Source organism: Seriola dumerili, unplaced genomic scaffold, assembly GCF_002260705.1.
Source record: "Seriola dumerili isolate Sdu_G_001 unplaced genomic scaffold, Sdu_1.0 BDQW01000044.1, whole genome shotgun sequence".
Lineage (NCBI taxonomy): Eukaryota > Metazoa > Chordata > Actinopteri > Carangiformes > Carangidae > Seriola > Seriola dumerili.
This window is the reverse complement of record NW_019174299.1, coordinates 1,728,821-1,752,145: the sequence shown is the minus strand read 5'-3', so window position 1 is coordinate 1,752,145 and position 23,325 is coordinate 1,728,821.

Sequence of the window (23,325 nt, the reverse complement as noted above, 5' to 3'; positions counted from 1 at the left end):
GAGAAATCTATAAAGTTTTGACGCTGGAGCGCTTGAGTTCAGTCGTGAATGGGAATGAGAGGGTTTTTGATGAGCTGTGGTGCGCCTTCTCTAAACTAGCCCCCTAATTGCACAGCAGACCTGGTACGCAGGAGGCATTGCACTGTGGACTGGCATCTTCCCAGTGCCTCCATGAATATCTAATTCTCTCTCCTGGGTACTTTACTGTTTTGCATTAGCTGTACACTCCCTGATCTGCGTAATGCATCCAAGCTCTGAGCTCTCTTGTATGATGTCTTCCCATGTAATGTGTAAGTCTACATGCCAAGCTGTTTTTTGTTTTATTGTTTTTTTTTCAGGGTCTGTGATCTGCTCGAATCTATCTTTGCTGTCATGTGGGTTTTGTTTTGTTTTTCTGTTTTCGAAAATTCAATAAAATAATGTGTTAAACCTTTATCCGTATATGAAGCCACATGACTGTTAGTTACTAGTGTTGTTACAAAGGTCAGTGGGATTTTGAATTAGGTGAGTAATAGTAGATTAAAAAAAAAAAAAAAGACAGACTGTTTTGACATTTCCAGGGTATTAGTTCAGCATTTTTTCAGCCTAGAAGATGTGCAGCTGTGTCACTCACTCCAGCTACTTACGGCAGTGATTTCTGTGAGATAATGTACCTGTGGCTGGCAGAGAGTCAGAGGGATGTTTGTTCTTCCTGTGATGTTGACTGCAGCCAACAGTAGACTGGGTTCTGTTTGCAAATAAATTGATAGAGAAATGCAGTAGCGTCACATTGTCTTCTTACTGAGGAAAGCTAGGATATAGATTTAAAGTGATAGTCTGGGATTATTTGACAGGGGGGTTGTGTGAGGTACTTATCTATAGTCAGTGTATTACCAGCAGTAGATTCAGATCAGCACACTCCCAGTTTGGAGAAGCAGCTGGGAGCACACGGTACAGAAGCTCAGCGATTTACTACTGTACACGGGGCCATCCGCAAAAACGTATTTTAGCCACTTAAGAAAATGCCCACAGAAAAAAAATAATATCCGTTTAAGTGTACGTTTTATTTTGAATATTTTCGCCTCTTTATCTTGCCTCCCTCTCCTTTGGAACTACAGTTTGTGAGTCGTTGAACTGCAGTATTACTACACACAAGCTGACTCAGTCCATAACAGCACATCACTCAGCTTCTGTGCCCGTACTCCTGCTGCTTCTCTAAACTGGCAGCTGATCTCAATCTATTGCAGGTAATACACTGACTATAGATGAGTACCTCACTCAACTCCAACTCAAATAACCCCAACTATGACTCTAACATGTGGTCAGTGGGGAGTGAAGGCAAAACCCATCACCATTTTAAATGCTATCAAATGTTACATTTAATCTCTTTTATAATTTTATAATTATTAATATAATTACTCATTTTAGCCTCATATTCTATCAGATTTGCCTCAGAAATGAAAGGGTTAATGTGCTAAAACCATGAAAATAGGGTGATCCAATCTGATTTTTTCTTTTTTCTTGTTGTTGTTGTTGTCTCTAGGCAGAGAAAAGGTTAGCTGACTCACTCATTGCTTAGGACTTCATAAAGACAGCCTGGAGCCCCCACAGCTGCGTGTGCTTTTTAGAAAATTGCAATTGAATGAACCAATCACGTTTTGATTAAAAATGGGTGGGACTAAAACTCACTGCCCTAGGCCTTCCCAAAAGCTGGTCAGCGTTGAACTGAGGGCCCAGCTCTAAAGTTCGTCACTGTGTGTGGTGTAGTGGACACTTTGAAGTTGTTCAAAGTCACCTTTGACAGAGTTGTGTTGAGTAACAAAAGTAATGTAACTGTTAATTTTTGCTGTTGGGTTTTTAGTAAACTGATGCACTGTAGTTGTTGTTTTAATGAGTAATTTGCGATTTTTCAAGTACAGTAATTTGCTGCACTGCTGTTATCACAAAGTCCACAGATTGCATCAGATCAAACTTCATTTTGTTAACTACTGTTGGAGAGCATGAATAGAAAAAGACACCACACTGTCGCCCACCAGCTCTCCCCTCCTACCTGTCTCTTGCAGTCATGGCTCTCACAGTCTCCAGAAGAAAAGAGGGCCAACGCCTTCAGTGTCTGTAGTCTGGGCCAACCACAGCAGTGCTTACCATCTGCTGCCAGGCTTGGCGTATCACCTGTAACATCTGCTGCTGGACCTCTTTGTGGGTGACCCTCAGCTAAAGAGGGTGTCACCTCTGCTTGGCCATGTCCCCCTGTCGTGCTGGACCCCACTGCAAGGACCTTCCTCAACATAAGGTGGGCAGGTAACTCTGCGGCTGAGTCATCTCAACCTGCTTCAGGATTGGGCCTCAACTCAGTGTCTGACCCTCTCACTCAACCAAAGCAGTCATGACCTTAGCCTCACTTTCTGACTTTGCTACCGAGAGAAACACAGAAGTACATTTAGTTGATTTTTGCGGCAGTTAAAAAAAAAAGAACAGAAAGACACATCTGCACAGCCCTGCCGTGTGTTTAGCACACTGATCATTTATAGCATTTTCACTCCAATGTTGGCTCTAGCAAAGTCAGATGAGTGTGACAAATTAGAGAGACACACAGGGAACATATACTGACCATGGGCATAGCATGCCAAGAAAGGCATGAAAATGAAATGGATGGAACAGTTGTGATTTACACAAATGGAGCTCGGTGTCTTTTTTGTCTTGATCTCGGCAGCTGAGATGGCAGGCAGAGGCACAACAGCTTTTTGTTTGCCAGTACGGTCACAAGATGGTTTACAAGGGAAGCACATCCACCACTAATGGAATGAATAAAATGATTTATTTAGTATGTGCTTCCAGGATATTTGATATGCTTGGCTACGTTTAGCCCATAGCCCCGTCATAATGAAACAGCAAGCAGTCAGAGTTGCAGAAGAGGCATCTTACTGGAAGAGGAGAGAAAACTGTGCCCGAGGCTCTGTTAAATGATGCTCCTCGTCCCCAGTCACACCCTCATTTCTCTTCTTGTCAATAAAATTCTCGGTGGCAGAGACGAGTGAAATACATCAATATATAGGCCTGATTAGAAATTAATTAATTAATTAATTAATTAATTAATTAATTAATGTATATTCAACCATCTATATATTCTATGTATTGTTTGGCACACACATCATTTTACAGATTTCATGATAGAAACTTCATTCTTATTGGATCTCAGTGCCACTTTAGTTAAAAATGCTCAAATCCAGTTAATTCAATGACCTGTGAAATTCCTGGAGGATGATGTAGTTCTTAAAGTACATGGTATAATGTCTTCTTAATGTCAGGTACATTAAAGTATTGCATAAATCATCTTATGCTGACACTATGTGTAGTGTGGTGAATACTAAACTAATTCATTGCTCAATATTAAAAAAAAAGAAAAAGGAATACACAGTTTCACCAGAATCCCCGCATGTTGTCTTTTCAACTTCTTTGTGGTTATTTGCTGGTTGACAGAATTGTTTTCAAAGACTTTCGGACATCTGCTTTTATGACTCTTGTTCCCTTGACTCCTTTCAATCTTAGATGCACTTGGTAATACCATTTTTTTAAACTGCCAACAAAAAACGGAAAAGGCTGAGGGGGAATGAAGTCTCTTTTCAACAGTCCTTTCAACCATTTTCCCTTTTCTGTTGGTCTCTGGACTGTTTATCATCTTTGCTGACTCAAATTAGGACAGTGTTAATCAGAGAACCATCATTGGCACAGTTATCTCTGTATGTACTAGCCAAATAATTCCTACACATACATCAGATAACCATCAAACCTACCGATTTAAATGTCCCATATTATATAAAGGTAGATTTTCATATATTTTTGATTATAAAGCAGGTTATATGTTAATACTGTGAAAGTAACAAAGCGCTCAGTCCACAGAGAAATGCAAACAGCCTGTGTTCAGAAACTGTTGCTTAAAATGAGCCATCAGGACTTCTGTAGCTTTGTGATGTCACAACAAAGCAGTCATTGCTCTTGGCCATGCCCAAAGCCCCACCCATCCGGACCCACCATCCAACTTTGCAGGAAAAGGTTTTTGAAATCTGTCTGAATCTGCTATATTTTTATTCGATCACTAAGTCGGCCAATCAGAAGAGAGGCTCTGGGCCTCTTGTTGCCTGTTGTTGCTAGAGCTCCAGAGAGAAGCCTGAGAGAGGAGATGTAAAACTACATTGAGATGGTTTTTGGTTCTTAAAACCACAATGATATCTCCTTATGGATCAACACTTTGAATAAAACACTGGAAAGTGTAAAATATTGGACCTTTATTGTTCCTCTGTAAAGACTGTATTAAAGTAAACTGGGTACAATCCCTTTCACCCACGTACAAGTCACCAAATACTTTGCTGTTAACCCTGGATGTCTGTGAGAAATGGTGTGTGTTTGGAGTACAATTAAAGTATCAAAGCAGGTATTATTTTTATTTTCTCATATCGAAACGGCCCTTTGTACGATCTGCTCAGCTTCAGCATCCTATGACCCTGAAAGAATAAAAATCATGTAGAAAAAAATGAATGAGATGTTTGTTCATTCAGAATGCCTCCACTGCAGGTTGTGTAGGTTGCACTAAAAAAATATATGCAAATTAACACTTCACAGTAGCAACAACGGAATAAAAATGAAGCTTCAATTCTGATAACAAAGAAAATTTAATAAGTCTTTTTTTTCTGACCTCTGAATCCCTGTTGTATTTATCCCGGGCCAACATTGGTGACCTTGTATTGACACCAGCGCCACAGGGAAAGCACTAGTCTGGTCCAAGGTTAGAGCTGAGAACTATAGGCGGCCTTTGCCATGATGACACACAGGGTTTCAAATGATCTGCCCGGCAACCTCAGGCTGTCGCACAATCTGGTTTTATTATCTTGTTACGTGTCTTACACTGGATTTCCCCCCCCGAACCATATATCACAAGTTTTCTAAGACTGCGCTGAGTCATTTTACTCTTACATAAAACTTAAAAATAATTTACAAAAACATATCACTGTCCATGCTTTGAAAAATAAAAATGAATATATTCATAATGTGCTTGATCTATAGAGCACTGCATTTTTTGAGGTAGAGCACTAACATGTAAGTGCAGAGCGCAGCCCTCATGACCTGGCCTTTCACATGGATGAAATAATCATGTTTGTCTTGTGTTTACTTGCTGCTGCATTCTTGTTTCGAATTCTGTTTCAATAGACTTGAGTTTCTTGTTGTGCTATTTATGTGAAGTTACTTGAATTGGTATTGTTTGCTGGTTGACAATTTCATTGTTTTGCGCATGCATTCTTGTTAGATGCTGTTGATGTCTACAGAAGTAAAATATGAATATTCATATTTATGACCCCCCCCACACACACACACACATAATTTATATTTGACTAATTAAAAAATCCTAAAAGAACTGAGCTCATGTGACAATGACCTTTATTATTCTTTATATCATAACTGTAACTCTTTTCATGCTAATTTGGAAGTGAGATCTAACTTTAATGAAGTGAGATCTCTTTGCTTGTATGACACTATTTGTATCTTGCACACTTGGAGTGATCTAGCTGTTTGAAATAGTAATTCTGACTAGTCTATACTAAGTCAAGAGTTGCATTTACAACATACAGTTTTTATTACACTTTTTTTTTTCTTTTTTGTAAGGCAATTGGTTTGCATGCTTTTTCGAAGTTAGGTTAACTAATTAGACTTTCATCTTAAAGTAATCAGAATAAGTTACATTAGATGAAAAGTGCTTTCCTCACAGTCAAGAGAAACTACAGAATACTTGTTTCTTGACAGATATTTCCCATGGAGCAACATACTTTTAATATATTGGACCATGTTTACCTGAGAGTAGCAAATATACTTCTACTGTTCTACATCTCAAATAAGAAAGACCTTAAAAGGGAAATTTTAACATGCCCGCTGCATCAGTAAGGTTCACAAAGGATACGGGATTGCAATAGCTATGTTGTTTTGGGTGTCTAACTTGCCTCCTGTCATTAAATATTAAGCAGTACGATCCTCATTCCTACTTCCTCAGGTTCCTTCATGAGCAGAATATTTTCTGCCAAATCTGTTCGCAGCAAATGGTCAATTCCATGACTTGTCTCTGACTGGAAATTCAGCTCATGTCAAACTGATCAGTTCAACCTCTCTCTGTAATACTATATCACTTATTTTAACAGTTATTATAACCTTACTTCTTGGTACTTCAAACGATTCCTCACTGGAGATATTTTCGACAAAATTATGACTGTTGAATAATGGACCTTTTTTGTGAAATTAATGTATTCAATAACCATAGAAATCGGGGTACTTTCTAATGGTAGGCACAGCAAGAGCAGTATTAAAATTACATTTTTTTATTTTTTATGTTTGCATACTGCATTGTTCCTCTAATAACAGTGGGCACAGCTCTACCTGTCTGTCCTCAGGGATCCTCCTGGCACTGCCTCATCAATAACTTGGCTTACTGGCAGAGTCTGCTCACTGACTAGAAAACACAACAGCAACAAATTAAATTTTTAATGAGCACACCCTATCACTAATGACTGTGCAAAGTCAGTGCAGTGTTGCACATCACTTATATCAGCAAATCTAAACTATTGGCCAATTAAAATTCTATAATTTATGTAAGTTATGGCATATTATTCCTCAACCCACTGCTGCAGTGGGATGCACTCTGTTGCAAATGGCTCCCTTTTGGTTCACTCTGTTTGTGCTACCGTCATCATCACCATCATCTTCACCACAATGCTAACTTCTTTTCTATCTATCTATCTATCTATCTATCTATCTATCTATCTATCTATCTATCTATCTATCTATCTATCTATCTATCTATCTATCTATCTATCTAAATGATAGTGGGTTAGGACTCGACACAATGTTTAGAAGTGATGTTTGCTGTTACATACAATTCATGCAACACAGGAAAAGCTTCCTTATACTGTTATGGTTGTTTACAGTCAATGGACAGGTCTGTTTCATTTGGACATTCCTTGAACAACACTGGTGTTACAACAAGAATTTCAAATAGGACCATGCAAGGAGCATGTGAAAGTAGCATAAATACAGAAGGAGAAGTGCGGCAATGCGACACAGGTGTAACAAATAAGGGGCGGGGCAGACAATCACAGAGGCAGGGAAACACACGAGGGCAGGAGGTGGGCATCTGAAATGAGAAGGAAAAGGTAAGTGACACAAAAGTAGAACAGGAAATACTTCAGGGCTGAAGGGAAAAAAAGAAAACATGACCTAGGATGCAGTGTGGGACATGACAGACAGGGGGTGATGGTGAGATCATAAGAATCTGTATGACCCTCAGTTGGGAGCACAACACCTCTGCTAGGGGGATGTGAATCATCCCTAACAAGACCCTGAGAAAGCTCTGTCCAGCAACCATCTTTATGGATGTCTTTTAACAATTCCAGTGATGCACCAACAACCTCACGGGTAGAGCACATTCACAGACTGAGGTGGGAGAATTGCATTTGCTGCTGCATTTTCAAGACGCCGAGCCAATATCAAAGAAATGATGCTGTTAATTTGAATTAACAGGCCTGATGCCTCAGTGCACAAATCACCGGTGGTATCATCATCCTCCGATTTCTCTGATAAGACGGTCTTCGTTCTCAACAATGCTGGTCCAGAGAATGTCAAGCAAATCAGTCCTTTGAGACGGGGAGCATCATAATTATCTGACACAATAGAAGTTATACAGGGAACTAGAGATGTCGGAAACCTTTTTGCATTGCATGCACAACCACTAAGTGAGACTGGTGGTTATAACAGTGAAAATATTTTATCTGGCAAGCTTCTTTTTGAAGCAGTGCTCTCACACTACCTCATACACCACTCATCACAGATGCATCTTCATAACACTGGCTAACTGTGTTGTCAGCACCTGTGGCATAGAATTATATACAACCCGAATCAATAGGGAGAAATTTCACATTTCATGCAAAACCCTGCAAACCCTGCATTTGTATACCTTCTCCTGACCTCCCCTCTGGCTTTTTTCTGTGGGCATTTTTTAAAGTGACCAAATACATGTTTCTGTGGATGGCCTAACCTGTGGAGCTGAAAAATGAAGCCAAAACGCATGTGCTAAAAACTGCAGTTCTTCAAATGACCACTTGAGACTGGATCCAAAAGCGAGTAAATCCCCACAGACTCCCATGTTAAAATGTTCAGTTTTACAGCGGAAATGAACATGTTTACAGCCTGGTACAAAAAAACAAATTTTTTTTCATGACAAATGTATGTGGAGGGAATTCTTATATAACTCACCTGTTTAAATTTAATTAAGGCTTAAAGTAATACATACTTGAGAGTTCGGAGTTCGGCAGAGTCAGGCACTGCCAAGATGGCACTCCAAGCTTCAAAAGCGCTCTTCAGTAAGCTATGATTGATGTCATGGAGCCTATATGTTCATCTTCATTTACAGTCTATGGGATGGCCCCGTCCACAGCAGCATATCGCTCAGCTTCTGGGCCGGTTTACTCCCAGCTGCTTCTCTAAACTGGGACATGCCAATCCACATCTACTGCATGTAATAAACTCACTATAAATACCTCAAACAACCCCACATCAAATACCCCAAACTATCACTTACACTAGCAATGCTATATATTGGTTCTTTTCAAGCTGTGTTTTACCTATGGTTTCCCCTGTTACCTCTCTGCATTTGCGCTCAGATCAGGTGGTTGCACCTGTACATGACTGTGGCAGCATGTATAATGTTAGCTGGGAAGGTGCATCGTCACTCAAGTCGCTGACCGCGTGAGGTGGGGCTGAGGCAGTCCAGAGATTTCGCTAGCAGCAGCATGGAGGCAGAAGCAGCAGTACGCTTGCTAAATGTACTTGATCCCTGACAAAAATAAGCGTGATAAACTAAAGTTTAAAGTTTAAAAACACTAATTTCTTTCCATCTATACACGAGCTAGAGCAGCTTATACATATAAGTGTGTTTTGTTTTTTTCCTGTGCATTGGGACCATGTTTGTGCCTTTGCACGCTTTGCTTTGCCCTGTGTGTGTGTGTGCGATGTGAGCCATCAGAGTTCATAGTTGTCATAGCAACACCCCTCACCCTCGGCATGCTCCCAGAGACATTGTGCAGTGGACAGGTCTACCTCAGAGCTCTGTTTACTCATGCCTGAACACATGTAGAAGAGGGGGTGAACAGTGGTGGGCTATAGGCTGCTCACCCAATCAGAAGTTAGAAGCTGTGCTGGTATTTTCTGTGCTATTTTTCCAATGGCTGACCCAAAAAAAAATATATATGTATATATATACTTCTTTTTATTTTTGATTTGCTGGGCAAGATGCACATTTGGGTGTGATGATCCCAACCCTGCCTGTAGCCACTGCCAGACTTATTCATACTTTGGACTTCAGAGCCCAGTATCATATACATACGACAGCTACTTACCAATTCAGAAACAAGGCTTTCTTTGAACTATCCGAGCTTGATTGTAACATGTTCAAGTTTGAGAAGTCTAGTTGTATTATTTCCACTGATACCAGCAAACCAATCAATGAAAAATCTTCCATGGCCATAGTTTATACAGAACTTTACTTTATCAGCTCAATAACTGAGCCTTTATTTTATGTTTATATTAAAGTTATAACCCATAAGATTTTCATGAAATCAGATACCACTTTCTTAATGGTTAACTATTATTAATGGCACTTTTTCTGCAATAGCCAATCAATACTTTTACAGATGTCTAGGAGTTTTGATTGTCAGTGGCAGAGTCAACCATTCACTTGATTCAGATTGCTTTCGTAAGCACAAGGGATTCAAAGGAAAATGATGCGTGCTGGAGTTAAATTTTGTCTCATTGATGTCAGCTTTGCTGTTTACTGTTGCCTCTCTTTACACCACACCAAAGCTTGTATTGAGCTACTGTTAATGTAAACAGAACGTCCTACTGCCACTACTGCCTTACATTAAAAGAGTTCACATGGCGAAACACAGCGTGGCTTTGGCTAATTCTGGTTAGCGTTTTAAGTACCAAAACATCCATCAACAAAAGATGACAATGGTAATTTTTTGCAAACAGATCATTTATTATTTTTGCAGGAAGGAGCAGTCACAGTGAACTGGGTCAACGACTTTACTGTTGTTGGATGGATCATCATCTAAAAAAATCATATTACTATTGCAATTATGACTTTTTTATTAAAATAGAAACAAAGTTTGTTTGGGTTGAACCGTTAGCAGCTGACACAACAGAAGAGAAAGAAGTAGCTGCTCAGTGTTTGCTGTATATTAAACCTGGCTGTTACCACAGTAACCACAGGTGCCTCCAGATCAAAACACAAAGATAAAAAATGACACAATATGCTTCATTCTGCTTGGGTATAATTCTGGGTTACTCATGCTTGAATTGGAGTTTCTGGGTGGTTTTATACAGATGTCCCTTATACCCGTAATGTTTTCCTTCCCAGATAGAAATTAAGGATGTGTCCCCCATGTGAGGGCACACAGACTTCTGGAAAATGATCTGCACTCTACAGAAATGGTGCCAGCCTTGAGATGAGGCATAATCACAGTTGTTGATGCGAGTGCAGAGCTTGCAATTCTTCTGTTCATTAGGATAAAAAAAAAAAAAAAAACAGAATATACATCAACTTGACACAAACAGAAGTCTTACAGTCTGGCATAATTAATCACTCCCTGACACAATCTACATCTAATGAGCTATCCAAATTGTAAACAGTTTATCATGAAATGCTTTCAAGACCTAAACTGTGCACACGCACACTACATGTGGAAAACATCTGTCATTATATCAAAGGCCAGACCAGTAAGAGTGAGGGTCTTCAACAACAATGTCATGAATAAATTATGTGAAAGAAAAAAAAACTCAAAGCATCTCTCTGGTTCTCCCTCAGAATTGGCATGATTTTAAAAACAAATTGTCAAGGCTCTTCTCTGAGGACTTCTATAGAGTTTGAAAGAGAATCATAATGAATGTATATGATTAAATATGACATGGTTAGTAAAAAGGTAAAAATGTGAAAAACAGCTTTTGTTGACATTCCTCTGCAAATGTCAACATTGAAAAGAATTTAAAGTAGATGGAAAAAAAAAAAGGGGGAAGTAATCCGGAGAAAACGTGAACATTGAAGATGTTCTTTGAATTACCATATCTGAAAAGCGTGGTGAAGATGATTCAAAATTATGTTCTTTTATTTTACATTTCTGTCCCCATCTTGAAGAAATATGTGTTTAACAGTTGTTGTTAGTCTGCAGGACTGATGAGAGAGTGTGATCGATGTATTCATGTGCTCTGTGATGACATTGTACCAGTGTTTACTGCAGGATGGTGTCCTGGCATATTGCATTCTTCAGGGGACACAAATCAAGCTTCCATTGTAAGCTCGTCAGTCATCGCTGTGTTTTGGCACTCTGCTCCGCTCGCACAGTGGGACGCTGGCAACACTACTTCTGCTATGTCAAAATAATGATAGGACAGTGCAACATTTTAGGCTCATTACGAAGTTTACTGGTCCTGGTTTGAGGAAAAGCTTTTCATACAGCTGTTAACATGACATGTTTCTAATAAAAAGGTATATATTATCTTGTCGAAATGTTTTTCTCCATGCATGGTGTCGTCTCATGAAAAAAGTAAATAAGAGTAAGATAAGGCTGATACATGAAACCATCATCTTGCCAGATGAATTTGGTTAAAGTGAAAATAGACATTTTAATTTATCATTGTGAAAAAAAAGGTTAATTGTACAATGTAGTGTCTATAGAATAATGACACTATCTGCAGTTAGATTGGCTCCCTATAAGCCTTGCTTTCAATAGCAATTCTGTCTATCACTGGGCAGGAAATTTTGCAGCTTTTGCTTATTCGACTTCCCCAGGTAGCAGAAATGGAAAGTCTATGAGGCAAAAGAAAAAGTGTGGTGTTCTCGGAGGAGGCAAAGAAGGCGAAGGCGGAGAGTGATAAACCAAGGTAAAACGAGAGTGAACCTCGAACGGGCATTCACTCGGTGGAGAGAACCGTGGATGGACTGGGACAGAATTTCAGCCTCGGTGTTATCCGTAGGGACGAGAGTGGGGTCCAGTAAAGACACTGACAGGGCAGGTAAAAACTTTATGGATTTTTTTATGGATTATCACGGCCCACTCGCCCACCGGGATTAGTCCTTGTTGCCCCAACGGCCAGTCGACTATAGAGAGAGCTCCGTACTGACATTCAGTTGGCCTTATTTCTACCAGATGATTAAGTAACAAAATCTACCTACTTATTAATACACCCAGGTGTTTTACTCTACCTTTATCATAGCACTGACATCAGGCTTTCTAGTTCAAAATGGGATTCTTGTGGTTGTTTTGAACAGTATTCAGGCTGATAGTGGTAGCCATGTTGCTAATGCTACCTCTAGCAGCCAGAAACATCTAACACAGAGGTCACTAATATGCAGACCATGGTCTGGATCCAGACCCAGACGCCAACCTACCTAGACCCAGATGTATAACCTATAAATTATTGAGAGTTATTACATTTTGACAGAGCATCACATGACGCTACTAAAGAATAAAAGTCTGGTACATTCTGGAGTTGAAAGTAAATAAAGGCTAAACTGTTGTCGATCCCATACGAGGGATTTGAGCGGGGGCTTTTGAACCATAATAAGAAATATAGTCTGTCTTGAAGCGCCCTAGTGGCTCATCTGGTAGAGCGCGTGCTATTTGGGCTTAGTCCTTTCCATGGCCTTTTCCTGCGTGTCATCCTCTCTCTCCCCAATTTACCCGTCTTTCTCTCACTATGACTGAAATAAAGGCAAAAGCCTGAAAAATAACTTTTAAAAAAACAAAGATAGTCAGTCTCTTCTAACTTTCTCTCTGAGTGATCAAGTAAATACATCACAGATTGGTCTTTGTCTATTAGTGTTTATGTGTTTGGTGATTTTGTCAGACGAGGTCGTAGATACCATGTGCATAACTGTGCCTTTGACATATGTACCAACCATCCCATTTGAGCTTCCTTCTGTAAGGTTTCAGTGCCAAGGTTAAAGTCACATATGTAAAAAAACAAAACAAAAAGACCTTGCCGGAACTCATACTTGCTTGCTTTTCCACAACTTTTTATGGCAGATTTTGATAGACAACTCACAGCTCCCACTGACATGGCACAGTAAATACCAGCATGAAATGGCAGCTCTGACAGCATTCCAGAGCAAATCTGCAGGATAGATTAAGAACACAGGAGCCCCCCACCATCAGTTCTGGGATTCAGAATGAAGATCCCAACATTTGCTAGCAGACTGCATCAGACACTGCTTAATGTTTGGTGCACAAATCAGCTACAGGGGAACAGACTCAGAACAAACATGAATCACTGACTGTATTACATCTGTTTTGAGATTTTTTCTTTTTTTCGTTTTTTTTTGTTAGAAAAACCAAAATAAAATGATGCATTCTCCGTCCAGAGCCGGCAGCCTGTCACTTCCATCAAACCTGATTAAGTGGCAGCTGTCAACAAGCCACACACTGAAACTCTACACACTCTGATATTACACTTACTGATCAGCACTGATCACAAGGCCTCACAAACTGTTGCTCACTCAGACAGTAACACAGTGATCTATCCTACTGTACCTTATACCAGCTGTGTTTTTCCTCACTTCAGCTAAATTATCCACCACATTTACAAAACAGGCAGCTGGGACACTCCTGACTCATCGTGGTTGTGAGTTAAATAGTTGAGCCATGGTTGCGGTGTTAACTGTACATAATTAGTATGCAAAAGATGGACCCCAGATTAGCCAGGTCGAATACATGTTGTGCAAAAAGAAATTATTAATTTTACATCTTCATTGGCCAGATGTTGCATTTCCCTACAGTGGAAATTCCCTAACCCTTCCTCTGTTTCACACTGGCAGACACTGTATTCTTTTTTTTCTCAAAGTTGTGAAAGTTAAATACACAATGAGAAAATACACTGATAATTCTTTTCTTTTTTTTTCCTTTTTTTTATACAAATAACAACCTTTTACATATTTATTGATTTGAAGGTCCTGCCAGACTGAGGGTGGTTTTTTTGCATTCTGTTGTTTGTATGTATACTTTTGACTCTAAATGGGGTGTGGGTCTGCGTGTGAGTGTTTGTGTGTTTGGGTTGGTGGGGTTCTGTATTATTGTTTTTTGTTTCTTTCTTGCTTGCGTGTCATTTGTGCCAACTTTTTTTGTTTTTTCTCTCTTTTTAGTTTTTCTATGTCAAAAAGTTCTGCTATACACCTATGCCAACTGATGATGTCATCTGATACTGTTTGCTATAAAAATATTTTGCAAAAAAAGATTGCAATTGATTCATTCTAGACATGGTAGGTTCATATTTCCATGCCCTCTAACGATAGTTACCAAACTATGTTGTGAATCCTTGGTATTAAAACAATATTTTGTTCATTTCGATAATCGATAATGAGTTTTCGTTTGACTTTCTCTTTATTTTCTGCTATTATATTATATAAAATTTATAACAATGATATAATTTCAACAAGCACTGAGTTTTAACCCTAACCCCTAAACCTAACCATAATGTCTCATATGACAAGCCTGGTGTCTTGCTAGTAGTAGCTCGTCCATGTTTGGTCTTGAGCTGACGACAAGCATGTCCGCCATCTTTACAGATCCCGTGTGAAGAAGAAGACGTAGCAATATGCAGGAATAAATGGTGCACCAATGAACAAGCTCCATTTCTAACCATGTTCTTAGGTACCGTGTTTTCAGCATCTGACATAGTGCAAATATTTATACATTCCAATTTGGAAAACTTTGGCTTTGTGACTGCATGGCCAGTGTGTGCTCTAAAACTCACAGAATTAGAAAAGGAACAGTTGCTAATTAGTGTGCAGTAGTTGGCGTAAGCTGCACAGCTGATTTTTTTCTATAGAGTTTCTCAGCAGCAGTAGAACAGACTGGTGGTATATTTATTTGAAAACCACACAGCTGGAGGCTCATGGGCCAGATTCAATTTCCCTGCTTGTAAATGGTAAGATGATAGTCCAAGTGTTCCAATGATACACCTATTTGAGGACCAGAGACCCTGTGTGCATATAAATCACCGGATGTATATAATTATGAACTGTCTGCTGTAAGGGATGTTTCCTTTTGGGATACTGAACATTTTATTTCACACCACAGTTTTACTCCACTACGACTCCTCTTTAACTTGCATCACCGTTTTCTGCCCCGTCTGCGGCGGCAACTGAAAAAAAAGTGGTGTTGCTGGGAAACTTACCTATGGTCACTGACAGGAAATCCTCTTGGCACAGAGGATGAGCTGATTTCAAACTTTACTGTCTTCTAAAGAACAGTGAGGAAGCACTCCGTTCAAATAAAGCTGGACTCAGAAACCAGGGTTGTACTGCCAAAAGATTCATGAGAGGAATTTCAGCAACAATGGGTACACAGTTTTTTTTGGTTTGTTTGTTGTTTCGTTTCTGTTTTGTTTTTGTTTTTTGATGTCACTTTATATCAAGCTTCAAAATTAAAAAATTTAACTTCTAACAATTATATTCCCTCCTGAGGCAGCAGGAACACTTGCTGCATGTTGCCGAAGCGCAAGCAACATAATGTGTTGAATTCCCACACCCACATTTTTAGAAACACACACAACATGCAACACCCCTCACACAAATACACATATTTTTAGCCCCATTCCCTATTGTATCTTCACTTCCAATAGCTCTTTCAAATCCAAGAGTCGGTGAGTGGGAATAAGTGTTTCTTGGATGGATCCTACAGAGCAGATAAAGTGTTCACGGGTTCATGGAGTCGAGAGCCAATAGCAGAAGCATCAAAGTCTTGGAAAGGGAAATGGTATGGAGCTAACACTGAGCACTAAGAAACACAACCACAGTGATATAGTTTGGAGATGAAGGTTTTACAGTATGAATTGGAAGCGTGTTATATATTCAGCAGTGTTTGTCAAAATTAAATTCAGTAACCGCAAATTGACCATGTATTGAACAAAACAGTTCAATTGTGAAATCACATTTCAGATTTAATTCTTGATCTTGAAAAACAGAAAATGACAAAACATGCTCACCACAAGGTCCATTTACTGTTCTGGAGATTTTGTTGATGTCACATGATCTTCATCAGCAGATGGATTTTGCTCTTGTAACTGAAAAGGGTTTTTTTTGTTTTTTTGAGGACTTTTTTTTGTAGCCCGTTTCCAGACCTCATACATCTCGAATGTGTTCAGCAATCCAAATAAAGAAGAGGGAGTGAATGACAAAATAGCAATTCAGGGTAGACTTCTCATTCATGTTGACACAAATATTGAGTTTTAAAAGTCCATTCTTGACCTTGGAAAAAGCAGTTAACAAGACAATATAATCTCAAGTCCCACTCTGAAGCACAACTTTTAAGCCACCAAGCATGAGAAGTCCTCAAAGTGGTCAGACAGAATGGAAATGGCTGCCGCACGGTCCAGCATGGATAGGTGCTTTGAGCATGTTTATGCCCTTTTGAGAAAGTTACTGTATTGTAGCAGGTCTTCTATGAGAGGTTCTCCCATTGTGTGTGTGTGTGTGTGTGTGTGTGTGTGTGTGTGTTTGTCTCTTTGGGGAGTGATAGCAGCTGTAACCCTGCTGTTTGTCACAGTTAAGGTAACATTACTGTCCGTCAGTACTGAATATCTTGTTAAGCTGCGAATCACAGCTATGGGCTGGACCATGTGTTGTGTTTACTGCCACGGAAGAGAAATAAATCTCTTGTTCATTCATAACTTGTCAAGGCTTGCTAAAGGTACCTGCAGTTATATGAGAGGTATTTGGGAGGGTCCTGGCTGTTCCGTCACAGTTAGATCTTTTAAATTCGAGCAGACACATGAATAACCATGCATAATATGTTGTTAGAATGAATCTGTGAATATGTGTACACAAAAATTACAACAAGACTTCATCTTTAAGTGGAGATTGTTTTGTCAACCACATGTAAAATGATTAAACTCATCACTCACTGCATTACATTTAGCAGAGAAAATTAAACAAGTCTTTAATTAAACAAGTCATCTTTTGACGAATGTATGTTTGATGCTTAGGGAAAAATACGACACTTGCAGGAAAAGCAACATTTAGCACTGACTGAGAAATGTTCTTTTCAACATGACATAAATGACATCATTTTATGCACTCATTTTGTCCGTCAGAGTTCATTAAGATTATATTCCATAATGTCAAATATAGGTTATAGAAGTGCAAACATTTGATAAGGATGATTGTGTGATTACCACTGTATTTAGCGGTTAACTCACACAGATAACTTGAGTGGAGGGGGAGGATTAAAGGACACAAACCACTCTGCTGCCTTCGCCTCTCTCTTAAAGATGGTTATCTACTGTAAATCAATAGGCCTCCTCACTATTGGCACGACTGGGAGCTGACTCAGCCTAATTACCCTCTGGTCCGACCTTTAAATCACACGAATGAGAACAAATAAATAATGACCGGGTTAAAGCAGCGCTGTCCTGGTGCTTCCGTCAAAATCGGCATGCACAAATGAATTGTAAATTTATGGAAATGCAACAAGCGTGAGACGAGCGTCTTGCATTTTGGGTGACAAATTGAAAGCAGGGGAACACCCGAGAACTGTCTGCCTTAGTGCCAAGTAAGACAGTTAATCTCTGCACTGTCCCGGGCCACTTAATTCCCACAGAAAATGTGGCACACTTTCCACCTCTCCTTCCTATTCCGCATGTTCTTTCCCCCTTATCACTGTAATTTTGTGTGCACTGACAATGGGGAATTTGACAGGGCTATTGACAGGAGCTATTCCACAGTGGGCTAATAACTTCAAGATTTCAGACAATGAGAGGAATATTAAAAAGGACTGTACTGTAGCCGGGGTAATGACAAGTAAAAGAACTGATAGGACGTATATTACAGCATCACCCCAGGAAATTCTCTTTAATTTATTTCATGTTCTCATTTATTAATTTATTTTATAACTTTAGTTCAGGGACAGACGGCCTTTCAATTTTAATCCAAGTTAGGAGAAAACGAGCCAATAGTCACATCTGTGCAAGAAGCTTATTACGACCCATAGATAAATTTTATTGTCATTTATTTACTTATCATTAATTGGTGACCTCTAACAGCCGTATTAATTATGACGGGAGCAGAAACAAGTGACAGGGTATAAAGAGCAACAAAGTCCACAGGAAACCAATGTTTCCCAATTGAAACCAATAATCATAGTTCTTTCTTTTTAACCTTGACCTTTCCATAAGCTTAACTATGTGTTTATTATGTGTAACCATGACAACGAAGGGCTGGTACACCTGCCATTTTGTCAGGAGACACTCCTGTGGGTTGCATCAGAGGATTTAGGGACAAACAATGTGTATGATGGTTCAGGTCGGAGGATTTGGACAGATCTGAGAATTAAGGGCTGAAGCTCCAGTTTTCACAAACTTTACTACAACGTTATTTTTACTACAATGTAATGTCAACCAGCAGACAGTCGTGACCTTTGTGTTGCTTTTACAGGACAAACTTGTACACGAGGGAACGTTGAGAAAAATAACACACAATCTCCTTAGTCTTAAAGGAATATCTGAAAACTTTGGGAAATACGCCCATTTGCATTTAGATAAGACGATTGATACGACTCTCATGTCCGTGCTGTAATACAACACAACTACTGCTTTATCACAGTGATTACAAAAGTGATGTTGCAGCGGCAAAGCCAGTCTCTCCAACACTTTGTTTTTTTGTTTTTTTTTTTTTTTATTTGCGGCTTGCAGAACGACATCCATCCAAATTTCAAGGTCTCCACATCTGCCGCTTTGAGTACAATTGACAAGTTGATCCTGTTGTGCCGAAGCAATGGATCGTGAGCTTGAACATTTTCAACTCAGAGCAGCAAACTCAATTTGTTGAAGTCTCCATTGATTTTTTTTTTCTTTCTTTCCCTCTCTTTTTCTCCTTTTTACCCTCTCATATGCTGGGAAATGACTTATGGCACAGCTCACCATGGAGGGATATTGTGTGTATAAACTGGGAACCCAAAATGTGCAACTTGTCAGACAGCTGTGAGTTTTACTTGACGTTGTAATGTGTGAAAATGTACATCATGTGAATCAAGGTATTGAAACTTATCGCACGTTTTATTGTTGATTCAAGATTAATCAAAAGAGCACTGCTCTCCTCTTTGATGAGTGTGTGAAGAAACTTTCTCAACTGTTCTAACAAACACAATGTTTTTATAATAACATGACGCAATGACTGATCTCTCTGAAATCGACTGAAAATGTGGCTGCGCTTGTTCAAACAACTTCAGCAGCAGCACAGACTGTTTTTTTTTTAAGTCTCAAAACTTTTCAAAGTTAGTGAGCTTAATGTATTTCAAAGCATTTCTGTAGCAAATCTGAAGTTTGAAAGCTTTATTTAATGATTCTGGGATTTTTCTCTTGTGCTTGTTTGGACATACATTTCGCTTTAAAGCTGCTGCTGCTGTAATAAACATTGATCCGTGCTCTGAATGTGAACACTAACAAAGGTCTCGTACTCTGGAGAAAATCTGAGAGGATGTTTGACTCCAACAAGGTTTTGTACCATAAAAACTCTCAGAGGACACAACAATCCTGCGACTCACCTATTAAGATATTTGAATCTACTGAGAGAGTCATTTGATAGTTTCAAAGTTTAATAAAAATTGCATTTTTGCAGTATTTTTCAATACAATTTAATACAATACAATGTATCTAAGCAGTTCACATAAAAGCATAGGTTTCTCTTTTACTTTGGTTGGAGAGAGTAAAAGGTTTTAATGGCATTAATGCAAAAGACCAAACACAAGTGAGCACCTGCACCTTCGGAGGGTGAACTGTGAATTTGGAGAGCTGAGATTACACATTATTAACACTGTGTGCCTTTTCACAGTGTACTACATGATTACAGTTTCCTGTCCATGTTTCTGTGCTACTGTTACACCGTTCTCAGCTCAGTGCGAGAGACATTTCACTGAATCTCTAATTTAATTTGACATATATGTACAGTACTGGATGATTTATATGGGATGTTTTTTTTTGTTTTTTTTTTGTTTTTTTATGATTATTTGAGAAGGGAAAGTCGGGCTATTTTAAGCACCCATGTGGGACAACTCCAGGCGCTTTCAGTGGTGGAGCCTCTAAGTGGGTTTTTCCATTTTAAGATAGTTCATACTTTCAGATTAAGATAAAAAAAAAAATAACAAAAAAAATACAAAAAACATATGATACATTTATAAAACATAATGCAGTGCTAAAGTTGTACCAGAAGCTCAGAGTATCTAGTTATTTCCCATGTCATCTTCTCATATGGGTTCTCATATATGAAAGGCAAAATTATCCAGTATTTCACAAAAAAAGCCAAGATTGAACCAAATTAGGAATACTCTTCGTGTAACAAAACGTTTTTTTTTTTCCTTTTTTACCCAATTAATCATTTCACAACCTCTCAGATTTATCTTTGGGGCCTTTAAAGGGGCCCGACCAGGCTGGTAACCACTGGAATGAAATAAAAATTACCTCCACCTCAAAATGTTACATGTATCTGTATTAATGATGTAAAAATATGTAATACAGGGGCCACTTTTCTGCCAAATGGGGACTTTTACCATAGACATATGTACTTTTACTTATTTAAAATTTTGAATGCAGGACCTTTACTTGCAGTGGAGTATTTCTACAAAAAGTATCTCATTCTTCCCACCACTCATCACTTCACAAAGGGGAAAGTACCTTTATTACATTTACAGTTGCTTAGAAGTTATTTCATGTTTGATAAGATGAACAGAAACTACTCTGGCTTTTGTGAACGTTGTGCTAATTTGTTTAGCTTCTGTGACGGACCAAACATGAGTTATAGTTTAAGTCGCTCTCCGAGCTGAGGACGGTGTCTGCTCATCATGTTGCCACGGTGACAAAACGAGTGTGGGCCCCCGTCTGCCCTGTGGGTCATTAATAGCTCCATAGGAAATGTATCTGCCTAGTTCTCATTTATCCATTAATCCTCTTTAATTAATTCTCTTTCATTTACTTTGGTTAGAAGAAATCAATAGCACAGGTTTCACTTAATTTGACAAATGTTCTTTTGCTTTATCCCTTGATGCTGTGTGTGCAAGAATGAGTGTGTGTGTGTGTGTGTGTGTGTGTATATGTGTGTGTCTGTGTGTGGGGACAGCATAAGTGATGTGCAGGTTAGTTTAAAGTGACTAAATTGAGTCATCTGAGAAAAGTTGCAGCTAAGTTATGAGTTGTTTTCTAGAGAGTGTAGCGAGCACACCTCAGTAGGAATATTTACTGACGAAGGATCCTAATATTAGTCTCAGTCTAATCTAACACCAATTTCCCCAAAGCTCTGTCAAGTGTGGAAACATATGTTTGTTAGTCAGAGATGTGGTGGTGCTTCTTGAATCCCTCTCCCTTCCCATACATATTGTTTTTCACCAAGGAGGGCCCTGATCCTTTGAGCTCTTTGTCTCTTCCTTAACATTTATACGCTTTTTTTCTGAAGCTCAAAAGTCAGTCCCAAAGGTTTCAATTAGAAAAGTGTGGTGCATCTGAGTGTATTCGCTTTAATGGTGGAGAGTGATCTCCTGAGTGTTGGAGAAGGGTACTGCTGGAAGTGTTGCTCTGTCTCTAACTCGGGTTAATTGGGTTTCTTTCAGCATCAGCCAACAACAGTCCACTGTTGGAAAAGGAAGGATTCTTTTACTGTGAGCTGCAAATCTTAGCCAAGTGTACACATTTTGATGTGCGTTTTTTTTTTTTTTTTTTTCTGATCCGCATTCAGGAAAAGCCTTTACCCTCGGTTGCCATAGACTGGTATTTTTGAAGTTACCGCCCATGCATTCAAATAACTCCTGATGACTTTACACTTACTCAGAAAGTATTTAGATTTAGGTTTATAGAGTCTTTGTTACAGTTACATCATTGCTGTGTGATAATGCAGTTGAAAAGAGGGACTGTGGGTTCATACAGTGCATCATTAATAGCAAGAAACAACCAATTTCACATTTTCCGCACTGTTTATGATTCTCTGACAGCATTAGAAAATAGTAATGTCATTTTCACAAAAATAAAGAAATCAATCATTACAGAGAACTAAACATGGCTGTAGAAGCTGAGGTAGCTATTAGGTTTGCAGCTGCAGAGCTTACACCCATCTGATAATATTGATAACTGATGAAAACTTGATTTCCTATAATTCCAAGTCCCAACTAACAGCTAGCTAACGGCATCAAACTTAATAGTTAAAAAAAACCTATATTAAAGATCACAATTCAGTTAGGATTCCATCAAGTTGAATTACAATTAAGATTATAAATGGATAATGTGCTGCAGGACCTTTTTTTTAACTCCATATGTACCATATCGCGTATGTGTTTAAATGCAATGATAAACTGATTAAGATTAAAGTGTTAGGTTTAGTTATAAATAAAATGATTTTGATTTTCAGTTACTGAAAATGTTTTGATTTTGAGGTAAAATTCAATTAAGATTAAGTTAGATTATGATTAGTTTAAATTAAAATTTAAAATAGAGATAAATAACATTTTTTTGAATGAATCCCCCAAGTATTCATCAGCATAAGATGAGAAAAAAGATAAATCCATGTAAGTGCGCATAAAACTGCCAAATAGCCTGTGTTAATGATCAGATCTTGCCGTCCTGCCGATGGCAGCGAAAGTGGGAAATGAACACGCCATTGGTTCAGTTATGGTAGGGTGTCTTCATCAATAGCACACGTCCATTTTTCATGATTGAGTAGCAAATAAACTCTCCCAAATGGCCTCTATTTTCCCTCGCCTCCTCCTCTCCTCCATCACTCGTCATATTTCTCGTTGAGCAAGTAGTGAGGGAAGAGAGGGAAAAAACCTAAATGACAGACTGAGGGACCAGGAGGGAAAACCGTTGTGCTACAGGTGTGACCTTTTGTGCTGCAGTTTGAACATGAAAGGGAGAAACACTTCTGCTAAATAATGTGTGCTTAAATGTAAAAAATATGCTTATAAAGTGGATTTGATGGGAATTGTAACAGTATTTTCTGACTATTCATGGTTCAGCTCCAATCCCACAGGACTTCACTAATGTCTGGAATCAACAGAATTGAATAATTTTTATTTCTTTTGAATAAGATGAAATGAGATGAAAAGCATTTGCCTTAATCTGAAGTGAAGTGGAACTATACTGGTGACATTAAGGCTGTGGCACTAAAGGAGCAAGTACAAATCTTTCACTTAATTAAAAGTAGATATGATGGTGCGATACTGCTCTAACTTTAAATCCCCTCTAAGGGATCCTTAGGGGGTTACGCCTGCCTTCCCT